Genomic DNA, 11,105 nt, shown 5'->3' with positions numbered 1-11,105 from the left:
GATTCAAATAGTCAACTTAGTTTTCTTGATTTAGATTATTTTTTCATGAATCAGTTGTAAAAAGTTATGATCTATAGGTTAAGCAATTGAATCTTGTGGTTTTTGACAACTTTTCAAATTGGTATCAATCTGAGGAGAGATGCTATTGACATTGTTTGCATGTGAAACTCTTTGAACTATAACCATGAGCCAAATTTGTAAACTCTTTCATACTGATTTTAAAAAATAATTCTTATGTTAAAAGACAATCATTAATGGCACTACGAATTATTTTTTAACATAAGAATTCTTAATGGCCCAATAATTCAGCAATCCTAACATCATATAAACTTTCATATAACATCGTATTTATAAAAAAAAATAAAAAATTCAGCAATCCTAATTGTCTACAGGAAGAGCTACAACAACGATAAAAAAACAAGAAGATAAAAAAAATCTCAGATGAAGGTAACATACCAAAGATATGCACTGAGAGTTGGAGGAAATATCTTGTGTGTGCTCCAACATTTTGATGAGACAATATTGTATTCAGATATGAGAAATTGCTTTGACATAAAAGAACTATACTGAAGATGAATTCATGGTTGCCTATATGCTGTGCAAGAAGAAGGATAAACTGAAAAGAGTCCTTATTAGACCTTAATCACATATACAAATTTATAAATAAACCCAATCCTAGACATGTATTTATAAAAAAACCCAAACACTATTTAAACATAGAAACACACCCAAAATCAACAATTGTATATTTTTTGGGTGTGTTTATAAATGGATTTTGAGTGTGTGTAATGATGAGTTTTGGGTGTGTTTATAAAGTGTTTTGGGTGTTGGGTTTTTTTATAATTTCAGCCCCCATTTTGGGTGTTTTAGTGAAACTCCCAAAGAGAGACAGAGAGAGAGAGACAGAGGCGTGCGAATGTGGTTGTGGTTTGGGTATTTAGTTTTTGGTGAGATTCTTTATTTATTAGACCCTAATAAATATTTGATATTAAAGAGGCAGGAGAGATTATGTAACACCCCGACTCCAAATTTATTATCTATTTTAATTTATTTAAGAGAAATTACGAATTTACCCTTGGAATAGGGGTAATTTGGTCATTTCTTATATGGAAGGAGTTTGGGAATTTCAGCTATACCGTTGCGTAGAGCACGACGAGATGAGTCCGTAGACACGTAGTGGGCTCGAATCGGAGTTGTAACGAGAGAGTTACGATCGAATGAAACTCAGTGGCACGATCGTAATTATTTGGAAAAGGGATTTTTGATAAAAAGTCAAAATGCCCTCAGCTCTCTCTCTCTCTTTTCTCTCGCGTCTCTCTCTCCTCCTCGCGCAGAAACAGCCCCTATCTGTTTACCGCCGGGTTTTGGGCCACCACCATCACGTCCGCCACCGCAGACGGTGAGATATTCTTGTGAGGTCGCACGTGTCATAGGAGTAGCCGGCGTGTTGACCGACCCCATACAAGGCCGGATGCGTCCGTCGTATGAGGGGTGATATTGTTATTGTGTTGAGGTCGCACGTGTCGTAGGAGTAGCCGGCGTGTTGACAGACTCCCATACGAGGCCGGCGTCCGTCATATGAGGGTGATATTGTCATTGTGTTGAGGTCGCACGTGTCGTAGGAGTAGCCGGCGTGTTGGACCCCATACGAGGCCGGGTGCATCCCGTCGTATGAGGGGTGATATTGTTATTGTGTTGAGGTCGCACTTGTCGTAGGAGTAGCCGGCGTGTTGACAGACCCTATACGAGGCCGGGTACGTCCCGTTGTATGAGGGGTGATATTGATATTGTGTTGAGGTCACACATGTCGTAGGAGTAGCTGGCGTGTTGACAGACCCCATACGTGGCCGGGTGCGTCCTGAAGTATGAGGGGAGCTATGAGATTGTGTTTGGTGAGTTGTGATGGATAAATCCTAGAATGTATGAATTTGTATGGCCGTAATGGTTTATTTGATATTAGGAGCCAGGATTAATACGAAAGAACTACGTGTGGCTGGATCCCTCAGTAAGGGTACGTAGGCAACCTGAAGTTACTAGGTGCAGCCACGGGTGAAGCCTTACTTAGGTTGTGTTAGTAAGGTTGATTCGGACCTTGTCGTTGGTCCCGGAATTTGGGTGAAAGTGAGATGCAGTTATGTTAGGAGGTTGGAGCCTCGTATTCTAATGGCTGGGAAAGTAAATGATTATATTATTTGGCTTAAGGAATGTGTTGGTAGTTTGTTTTGGAGCATTTGAAGGCCGAAGGCCAATTAGACTAATTGCGTGTTGTTATCTTGTGCATGCTGCCGGTTGGGATATATAAATTGTGATTTTGTGCAGGTGAGAATTTTGGGCTTATTCAATTTATAGGGGAGACTCTACCGAATTTTCGCAGAAAGTCTCGTGCCCTACTCCTTTTGAAAAGGAGGTTACAGTCTAGTGGTGGGCTCGACATTGGGGTGATGTCGGGGTTTCCACAGGATTCGTCTCGGGTTCAGGAAAATTCCGGACGGGTCTTGTTAGATTACGTCTTCCAGCAAAAAGGTTGGAGAGAGAAACATTTCCTTTTATTTTTATGAGAGAGAAAATAAAATTAATGATTGTCTATTTAAAAAAATTAAAACTACTTGCCATATAATATTTAATCTCAACCATTGAAAGTGGAGTAATCTAATGGCCCAAAAATTGTGTCAAAAACGTAGTGCCACGGATCCGTCCCCTTTAATTTATTGATTATAATCTTAAATTGGCCTATTCACCCCCCTCTAGGCATTTTTGGTTATCCTACAGGTAATTTCAGCCGTTTTCCATTAGACTAGACTCTATTGGCTTCATGAATTGTATTTTATTACTATATTATAAGGGACCGAAAATTTGACCTATTCCAATCCTAAACAATTTTCTCCATCTTCGCTCACCACTTGGTCAATCCCGGACATTAAGAAGGCAGTAGTTCTTTTGGTAATCAAACATGATTAGAAACATCAATTCTTTGTTACCTCCATGATTAGTAACAAACTAATGTTTTTTGTTTCCAAACTCGTTAATTACAAATATTGTTTGAATACAATATCCATCGAAAGTAAGTAGTCAGTAATCCATATGCATCTAATTTTTTATATTTTCTTATAGTTAGCTTGAAAGCAATGCAGTTATAAAGGATTCTGAAAGGAAGAATGCGCGAAGACTTGTGCAACTCATTAGTATTTTCATTGCTCCTGTGACATTGGTCAATCTAGTGCCACCAAACCAATTGAGAGGAAGGACAAGTATTTCAATAAAAGAATCTGAGGTTGTTTCTCTCATTTGCTCGGTTATTGTTTCTTATCCATTCGTCATGGTACTTGGGATCATATGGTACTACTTCACCATTAATAAAAGGTTCTCCTGCCAAAGCAAAAAATAACTAGAAAGCAGACAATCATGTATAAATGAGTACTTGATTGCCGAAAAACTAATTGAAAACAAACTAATAAACAGGTAAATGTACAACAGAATGGCAGTTTAAGATTACTATAATATCAGTATTAAAAAGGCAATTACTATCATACCCAGCATTCAAAAAGCAATTATGCGAACTTCCAAGGCTACATTAATTGACTGCCTAAGAGGAAAATTTTCATCGTCGAATTCTAGAGACCAACACTGTCTTTTTTTTCTTTGTGAACTGGGGTAGGGAGGGCAATGCCCCCCGCAGAAGCAACTACACAGAATTAGAAAATAAAAATCAAACAAGCTTTAGAGACCTGATCCAACTAAGAGATCCCCAAACTCCAGTTAGCTAATTAGCCCCACAATATCATTTCCCAGGAGCAAAAAGGTAGAAAAAGAATTAAACCATGGTAATGACTGCCCCAACAGTTTATAACTTAATTGCTAACTTAACAATGTGGCTTAAGTACAACATCTTCATAAATTGCGAAAGACAGAAAGGCCATTAATATCTCTTGAATTTTCTTTCTTATCTTGATTGGTGCAATGGCTGCATCGTCCGATCATTCACAACTGGAGCAATTTCCCTTCCCTTTGGGCTAAGTGATTACTTTTACAGATACTTCATATTGGTAACATATGTTATCATAGAGATACTAATATATTAACAGACAAGTGAGAGAGTAGTTCTTATCATTTTTGTGCTGGATATAACTCATGCTCCCATACACAAAAATGTCCCTAGCACAAGCTCCTCCACTCCAAAATGAAATTCTGAATGTCTTCATTATGTACTTCTATGACATGGTATTATTAATGTACTTCTATGATATGGTATGAACAACGTACTTTGGGCTTGCTGGGCTTATTTTGGGTTTTTTTTTTTTTTTTGAGTTTTTTGTGTTGAGCTTGTTTTAAGTAGATCAATGGCAGACATGTAATTTACAGGAACTTCAACACTCATTTCATATGTAGTAAATGGATCTTGGGTGTGTTTCTACAGTACATTTCATGTAGGGTTTTTTTTATATAATTTCAGCCCATATTTTGGGTATATTGATGAAGCTCCAAATATATTACCCATCCTAAAAAGATCTCAGTTCAATTGCAATTTCTAGCTTCTTGTGGGGTTTGATTTTTCAAAGAGACGAAATTTAGGTGAAACATGGAGTTATTCAATAGAAAGAGCCCAATATTTATTATTCACAAAACTCGACAACTTGTTCAGAGCTATCGAAAATTTGAGAAATTTCAAACGAATGCACCTAAATTTGAGAAATTTGACAACTTGTTCAGAGCTACCCAGATTTCTGAGTAGGGCTGGAGGAGAGGAACTTGTAGCTAATGAAGTTGTCATGGTGTGAGGGAGGGGTGAGTAGACGCAAATCCAGTTGAGTTTGGAAGAATAATTGACGCTGGACCATTGGATGAGGGCTGAGACCCTCGATTTGGAGAGAGTGGTATTGGATAGCGACTGAAACATTTTGATAGGTTGGAGTGAAGAAGGTGAAGATAAGAAGGCAGATGAAGGGAGGAGAATGTGGTAGTTTTTGGGTTGTAAGATTTTGGGGTGGAAATTAATGGGAGGAAGAAAGATTTTGGGGTTTCTCTGGTAAACAGAGGAAGGAAGGAAGAAGCACTATTGGAAAAGGCGCACCAGGACACGTGGACTAAGAGGTAAGTGCAGCGTATCCATGTCTACAGTAAGCTTGCAATTTCTCTTCAGCCATTCAGATGACATTGGAAGGTTGAGATTGATCCTCATATAATATTCTCACTTGATCCGAGCGCTATAAGGTATTGGGTTTTGGCCGAGTTTAATATGATATGACCCATTTCAGTTTCGAACCAAAAACAGGTCGTGATCTTTCTCAGTTCTCAACTTCTTGCACAGAAGAATTTGAAGAAGAGAAGAGGATAAATGAGTGGAAAAGAATTAGCACGCCCTCCCAGCCAAAGCTCCTCAATCTGCTTTATTTTGTCGACGCTGGCTATAAGTCATGAATTTTCATTTCGATTTTAAGTCTTTGGTTTTTGAGAGAGAGAGAGAGAGAGAGAGAGAGAGAGAGTCTTCTTCTTCTTCTTCATTCTTTTTAAATGTATGGTTGATTTTAAATTCTGGGTAGTTATTTGCATTTGTTTTCTTTCAGGGCTTCATGATAGGTTCGCAGATTCAGAAAAGGAAAACAAAGAAGCAAATTAAAGGAAAGGCATTCGTGACCCCTCTCTGTACCAGCTATTAGATACTTATACATGATTCTGGATGATGCCACATGGCAAGCATACCGAGAGAAAAGGATAACCATTTCCTAGCATTTCGGGAAATAGAATCTGTGCTATTGCAATGAAATAAAAAGGATAGATAGTGCAGGGTGATCTAGTGTGGGTGACGGTCCTCTCACTTTATGGAAGAGGTCCGTCTATTGACAATGCAGCGTTTTTATGTGGAAATTTTTTCAGGTGAATCTGTCATGACAAGAAATGAAGAAGAACACAAACAAAACAAAAAAAGAAAAAAAAAGGGAAAAGCAAACTGAAAATGCAAAATTAAAAGTATAATATTAATAATATATATCTAGCCTCTAAGCCTTCTTTTCATCCTGTTGAGAGGGACTGTTATCATCACATAGAGGAGCATATCTTATAGATTGTCTATGAATCGAAAATACGCATATCTCCATGTCTTGTTAATAACTAAAGAACCACAAACTCCCCAAAATCCTACTATAAACCCAAATGCTGCAAATATATAAAACCATGGAAGTTGATGGAGCCCGTTGTGCACGTCTTTGTTGTTCTTGTTATTTGCATCAATGCCCTTATTTGGTTCGCACTTATTTAGAAGTGGCGCACCACAAAGTTTTGGGTTCCCCTCAAACGCAGAAGCTTCAAAGCTTTGGAGCTGGGTGCCTATTGGTATTGATCCTTCGAGGTTATTGTATGAGACATTAAATTCTTTTAAGAAATTAAGGCTCGCCAATGACGATGGGATTATTCCAGACAAGAGATTCATGGAGAGGTTCAAAACTTCCAAATTTTTCAGGTTCGATATTTGGTCTGGAATGATGCCAGAGAAGTTGTTAGAGTCAAGATCCAACTCCTGGAGAAGCTGTAATTGGCCGATCTCAGTAGGTATATCACCAACAATGTTATTCTTAGATAACAGTATCGTTGCTGCAAAAAAATCCAATATATGTGTTGGAAAAGTTTGAGTTGCGATTATGCTGCTGCTGCGGCCATAGATAGGCAATTCAAATTCATATTGGTCTGCTTGAGATGCAATATTAGGTCCATAAAGCAACCTTGGTAGTCTACAAAGTGTCTTTGGAAATTCACCTGAAATTCGATTGTTTGACAAGTTTATGTAAAACAGCCTAGGAAGAGTCCCCAACCAACTTGGAATTGGCCCTGTGATTTGATTGAAACCCAGTTCCAGCAGCTCTAGATTCTTGAGCTTTGATAACCATAAAGGTATTTGACCATTGAGGTTAGAACCAGCCAAATTCAATAGCCGAAGATTTTGGAATCCGTCAAAATCAACCATGTCATCATCTGATGGCATTACCTCACCTTCATAGGAACCAGCAAGCGAGAGTGTGTGAAGACTTTTGAAACTCATCAATATCTTCACTGCCCATGTGAGGTTGGTGAATCGGTTGCCACCAAGCGAGAGGAACGACAAGGATTTCAATGAAAGAATCTCAGCTTGTATTTGTCCCTCTAGATGATTTTTAGCCAACCGAATGGCTTTTAAGGACCTACATGAGTAAAGGCTTACTGGAATTGTACCAGTGAAGTTATTGGCCCTTAGGTCAAGTTTAGTAAGTTGACTCAGTCTTGAGAAATCAAGCATGGAGATATCTCCTTCCAAGTTGTTGCTTCCCAAACGCAGTTCTACAAGGTTTGTGCAATTCATCAAAGATGGAGGCAAAGCACCTTCTAAATTGTTGAAATCAAGGGTCACAAACTTCAACTTGGAGAGCTTGCCCAAATTGAGAGGAAGCTCGCCCACAAAATTATTAAAGGAGAGGTCAAGGATGGCAAGGTTGGTGAGGTTGACAATTTTATCACTAATCGCTCCATGTAGTGAATTGAAAGGCAATGCAATTTCTTCAAGTTTAGTAGCATTATAGATATCTTCTGGAAGTAACCCTGAGAGGTTATTGTGACTGGCACGAAAAACCTTCAATTCAGAACACTTCCCTAACCCAGGAGCAAGGTGGCCATTAAATAGATTGGAAGAAAAATCCAATAGCCTAAGGGAGGGAGAATAATGGAGACAAATAGAGGATGGGACATACCCTGTGAAGGTATTGTTGTTGACATTGAAACTAGTCAAGTTGCTTGCTTGTTGGAAGAATGAAGATGGAATTGCACCAAAGAAGTGATTGCTGGACAAATCAACTGTCCGAATACTGCTAGATGGTAGAGAAAGTGGTAACTCTCCAGAAAGACGGTTATAGCTCAAATCGAGGATCTCAAGTTGATTCAAAGACAAGAAGAATTGAGTTTCAAGTGAACCATATAGTGAATTATGGGAAAGGTTCAAGTGGGTGAGATGCGTGAGATTTGCAAGTGCAGAGGGAGAGATACCTCCTTTGAGCCCTTTGGAAGGCAAGAGCAAATGGGTGACCCAACCATCTTGATCACAAGTGATGCCCTTCCAATGACAACAATCAATGGATGTCCAATTTAAAGGAGAAGAAGATAAAGTGGAGGCGAAGGACAGGAGGGAGCTGCGTTCAGTTTGTTTGCAGGCATGAATATGTGTAGATATAATGTAAGAGAATAAGAGGAAGAGAAGGAAGGCATGAGCCATTAGGTTATAAGCTTGCATTAGCATGTTTCTTTGTGTATGTGCCGTTGCTCACAGGTATTTACATATATAAGAGCAATGATTCTTGAAAGGATGCAAACGTCACTGCAAATTTAGAAGTCGGCAAACAACAACCACAATTTAAATTGTGTGGTTGAAGAGATATTCCTACTAATGAAACCAAAGAGAAGACCTCATTGGGTCTTAAGAGATATTCCACTAATGCCACAAGGGGTGGACTTGACCTACTTAATTTAAAGTCCACGAGGCCTTCAAAGTACTCAAAGTAAGAAATTGGCAAACAACCATAACCATACAATACAAATTCTTCAGACCCCGCCAAAATTGTAAACCACATTAGGTCTAAAGAGGGCCACGATAAGCGGACCGGACCTTCTAGTAGTTACTATCTACTAATGTAGCAAAATTGTATACCACATTAGGTCTAAAGAGGGCCACAATGAGAGGACCGGACCTTATTCACAAGTCACTACCAACTGTCATCTACATGACCAAACCGATGAACTTTAGAAAAATGGTATATCAAGCAAAAGACGAAAGGCAGAAAAGATGAAACACTCGGAGTAAATTCATGGATATATTAAACCCAACAAAATTATATTTAAGTCTAGGCGACTCAATTGTGTTTGAATTGGCTTAAATTTGATGGCATGTGATGTGTTTTGTTATGGGCACCTCCCATGACTTTGTTGACACAAGGGCTTTCGGTGGCTTTGTTTTTTGATTGATAAAACTATATGCATGTGAGGAAGACTTTGGGGAAGCAAAGACAAAGTGGGAAAAGCAAGTGTGACTTTGGGGAATGGTGTTAGGTTCCTTTCTTTTGTTTTATAGGGATTGGGAGCTGATATTTTCATGAATTGTATCTTTCTTTTTCTTTTTTGTTCTTTTGTTTTATATATACAAGCGTTATTGGAGAGAGGGGGTTTTCTCACATGCACATACTGTGAATGTGACATGAGAGTTTGAAATTAATATCACTGATTTACAAATCAAGATCGTTTTCCATTAAACTAGACTCTATTGGCTTCATGAATTGTATTTTTAACTATATATATTATAAGGGATCGAAAAGTTGACCTATTCCAATCTTAAACAATTTTCTCCATCTTCGCTCACCACTTGGTCAATACCGGACATTAAGAAATTTATATCATTCGCTTTCAAGCACAAGAAATATCTGATTTCCCTTGCCAGTATCCATGCTGGTTGCGTTACTTTATGACCGTTGAATTAAATTGCGAATGTCTTACAACTTGTTTATTGCAGAGAGATTTCCCTTGCCAATATCCATGCTGGTCGAGTTATAAGCTGTATAGGATGTGTCATGATTTTTTTTAACAGTAATAAAAAAAAAGAGAAAGAGAATGGCTCCCACACCTATTAACAGCACGAGTTAATGCGTTTTCAGATTTGGATGCAAACATCACCGCAAATTGAGAAAGAGAATCCTTGGGCCACCAGGAGAGGACTTGACCGTGATATATGTGATCAAGAGAGTCCTTGTTGAATTCAAACTGGAATATGTTTTGACTATTTCCTTTTATTTTTAAGGCAGCTGATAACTGATATGAGCTCATCTTCCATGTTAATCACTCAAAGTCCAAGTTCAAAGTTGTTTTTCTTGTTGATGATTCTTCTAAGAACTCATCTTTGTCTTCTGATGAGTATCTTATCTCCACACGTTTGACGTGTGCCTTCCCTCATTGGTGTTTTCTTTCATTATGATGATATTTTTTCATGGAATTTGGAAGATATATGGTGTTATTTTTCTTGCCAGATAGATGTGGCCTGAAAGTGACAGTGGCAGTCAAGCCTGATCCAACATTATACATTGAAGTCCTATTCATGTTCAAAGTTGTTTTCTTGTTGATGATTCTTCTAGGAAAATTCAAAATTGGAGGATAGTCATTCTTTCAAAGTTGTTTGCCACACAAGAAGGCAACTATGATAATAACGTTTCTTGGTAGAGCAATAATGTTCAACCCTCTGAGTGGGGACAGGTTAACAACTACTTGCCGAATATATTGATAGCTTAAGTGAATTGTGTTGAGTTGTGGACAATGATTCTGGGAGGCGGGTGTTTGGATGTTGGCATGCGGATGTTGCATTTGTAGTGTAATTTTGAGCAAGCTGCAAGCTAAAAGGCAGTTCTGTGAAAGTTGCATCTAAATTTTTTGATTTTCTTTTAGTTAGCTTCAAAGCAATGCAATTAAAAAGGATTCTGAAAGGAAGAGTGTGCGAAGACTTGTGCAACGCATTAGTATTTTCATTGCTACTGTGACATTGGTCAATCTATTGCCACCAATTGAGATGAAGGACAAGTATTTCAATGAAAGAATCTGAGGTTGTATTTGCCCCTGTAGATGATTTAAAGTCAATTGAATTGCTTTCAGGGACCTACATGAGTAAATGCTTATTGGAAATGTACCAGTAAAGTTATTAAGTCTGGAAAAATCAAGCATGCAGATATCTCCTTCCAAGTTGTTGGATTGGATTCCAAGTGTAGTTCTACAAGGTTTGTGAAATTCATCAAAGATGGGGGGCAAAGAACCTTGTAAATTAATGAAATCAAGGGTAACAAATTTCAACTTGGAGAGCTTCCCAAAAATAATCAGTGAGAAATCACAGCAAAAAACACTAAAAAGATGCACATCGGATGAATATTTTTCACTAATCTTGCTTGAGAGTGACATGGCCTGAGATATATGGGCATGTCTGCCACTAATCTTGCTTCTAAATAATCGCTCTTAATTTGGGTTTGTTTGGGATGTGAAATTGGATGAGTTGGTGATGAACTGAAATGGGTCTGATCACTTGTTCTTGTCTTTAAGTTACTAAAGAAAGCAGAAGCACC

At 38.3% G+C, this 11,105-nt stretch overlaps 1 pseudogene; it reads right to left on the bottom strand.

Moving 5' to 3' along the window:
- Window positions 1-5,945: 5,945 nt before the first annotated feature.
- On the bottom strand, window positions 5,946-8,403 carry LOC103326147 (tyrosine-sulfated glycopeptide receptor 1 pseudogene; annotated as a pseudogene).
- Window positions 8,404-11,105: the final 2,702 nt, after the last annotated feature.

This window comes from Prunus mume, linkage group LG3 (genome assembly GCF_029339155.1).
Source record: "Prunus mume cultivar Tortuosa linkage group LG3, ASM2933915v1, whole genome shotgun sequence".
NCBI classification, from domain to species: domain Eukaryota; kingdom Viridiplantae; phylum Streptophyta; class Magnoliopsida; order Rosales; family Rosaceae; genus Prunus; species Prunus mume.
This window is presented reverse-complemented; position numbering and strand designations above follow the sequence as displayed.